Consider the following 2,246-nt stretch of genomic DNA (forward strand, 5'->3'; position numbering starts at 1 on the left):
GCCACACCCCAGATGGGACTCGAACCCACAATCCCTGGCTTAGGAGGCCAGTGCCTTATCCATAAGGCCAATAGGGATTCACATCCCATGAGGTCACCAACTAGGAAGACATACAGTAACTTTCACTATAGAGAAAGGGACCAAGGTGTGGTTTTGAATCACTGGCACTACGCTGCCCATAAATCACTGTTAGCAGAGGATGGTTTCGATCCATCGACCTCTGGGTTATGGGCCCAGCACGCTTCCGCTGCGCCACTCTGCTCTGCCACTTTGCAGATGGGCCTCGAACCCACAATCCCTGGCTTTGAATCACTGGGCACAGCAGGCTTCTGCTGCGCCACTCTGCTCCCCCGCACCCCAGATGGGACTCTAACCCACAATCCCTGGCTTAGGAGGCCAGGGCCTTCTCCATTAGGCCAATAGGGATTCACATCCGATGAGGTCAGCAACTAGGAAAACATACAGCAAGTTTCACTGTAGAGATAGGGAAAAATACAGGAAGCAGAATGTGTGGTTTTTTAATCAATGGGCCCAGCAGGCTTCCGCTGCACCACTCTGCTCTCCCACACCCCGGACGGGATTCAAACCCAAAATTCCTGGCATAATAGGCCAGTGCCTTATCCGTGAGGGGAATAGGGCTTCACATCCCATGAGGTCACCAACTAGGAAGACATACAGCAACTTTCACTATAGAGAAAGGGACAAATACGGGAAGCACAATGTGCGGTTTTGAATCACTGGGTCAGAAGTCTATGAAGATTCTCAGTCATCCAGGTCATAGGTATCCAACGAAGGTTAAAATCAGGAGCAACTGGACTTGGTTGAAGTCACTGGAAGACGTTTCGTCCCTCATCCAAAGGACTTCTTCAGTTCTGACTGACTGGCAGGGAAACTCAGCTATTTCACCTCAGTGGGGTCGTTATCCCGGGTCATCGATACCGCTGGTTGGTTAGTGTTCCTTGTTGCTGTGACGACAGTCGTTACAGTCGTTACAGTCGTTAAGACTACCTGTGGCCAAGACTGAACGACCTTCGTTGGTATCTTCACCTGAGGTCAATAGGTTACGTTTGTTGAGTTTCCTGGGAAGTGATGAAAGGACAGCATTGTAAGTGGGGGACAAGTGGTGGCGTAGACCCCCTCCCCTGTTCAATGACGGCTTCTCAACCCTGGTGTAGATGGCTTCCTTGACACCTCACCACACATCGCCAGGCTGCCAGTAAAACATTACTAGCAGAGGATGGTTTCGATCCATCGACCTCTGGGTTATGGGCCCAGCACGCTTCCGCTGCGCCACTCTGCTCTACCACACCCCAGATGGGACTCGAACCCACAATCCCTGGCTTAGGAGGCCAGTGCCTTATCCATAAGGCCAATAGGGATTCACATCCCATGAGGTCACCAACTAGGAGGGCAGACAGCAAGTTTCACTACAGAGAAAGGGAAAAATACAGGAAACACAATGTGTGGTTTTTAAATCAGTGGGCCCAGCAGGCTTCCTCTGCGCCACTCTGCTCTCCCACAATCCCTGGCTTAGGAGGCCAGTGTCTTATCCACAAGTCACCAACTAGGAAGACATACAGTAACTTTCACTATAGAGAAAGGGACCAAGGTGTGGTTTTGAATCACTGGCACCACGCTGCCTATCAATCACTGTTAGCAGAGGATGGTTTCGATCCATCGACCTCTGGGTTATGGGCCCAGCACGCTTCCGCTGCGCCACTCTGCTCTGCCACTTTGCAGATGGGCCTCGAACCCACAATCCCTGGCTTATGAGGCCAGTGCCTTATCCACAAGGCCAATACGGCTTCACATCCCATGAGGTCATGCACCACTCTGCTCCCCCACACCCCAGATGGGACTCTAACCCACAATCGCTGGCTTAGGAGGCCAGGGCCTTCTCCATTAGGCCAATAGGGATTCACATCCCATGAGGTCAGCAACTAGGAAGACATACAGCAAGTTTCACTGTAGAGATAGGGAAAAATACAGGAAGCAGAATGTGTGGTTTTTTAATCAATGGGCCCAGCAGGCTTCCGCTGCACCACTCTGCTCTCCCACACCCCGGACGGGATTCAAACCCAAAATTCCTGGCATAATAGGCCAGTGCCTTATCCGTGAGGGGAATAGGGCTTCACATCCCATGAGGTCACCAACTAGGAAGACATACAGCAACTTTCACTATAGAGAAAGGGACAAATACGGGAAGCACAATGTGCGGTTTTGAATCACTGGGTCAGAAGTCTATG

At 51.3% G+C, this 2,246-nt stretch overlaps 3 non-coding genes across 3 annotated transcripts; all 3 read right to left on the reverse strand.

Moving 5' to 3' along the window:
* Window positions 1-190: 190 nt before the first annotated feature.
* Window positions 191-262, reverse strand: trnam-cau. Its single transcript has one exon. It is a non-coding gene; the product is annotated as a tRNA-Met (tRNA).
* Window positions 263-1,228: 966 nt separating this feature from the next.
* On the reverse strand, window positions 1,229-1,300 carry trnam-cau. The gene has a single exon. It is a non-coding gene; the product is annotated as a tRNA-Met (tRNA).
* A 354-nt stretch (window positions 1,301-1,654) lies between these two features.
* trnam-cau lies at window positions 1,655-1,726 on the reverse strand. Its single transcript has one exon. It is a non-coding gene; the product is annotated as a tRNA-Met (tRNA).
* Between the last annotated feature and the right edge of the window lie 520 nt (window positions 1,727-2,246).

This window comes from Micropterus dolomieu, unplaced genomic scaffold (assembly GCF_021292245.1).
Source record: "Micropterus dolomieu isolate WLL.071019.BEF.003 ecotype Adirondacks unplaced genomic scaffold, ASM2129224v1 contig_1624, whole genome shotgun sequence".
Taxonomy (NCBI): Eukaryota; Metazoa; Chordata; class Actinopteri; order Centrarchiformes; family Centrarchidae; genus Micropterus; species Micropterus dolomieu.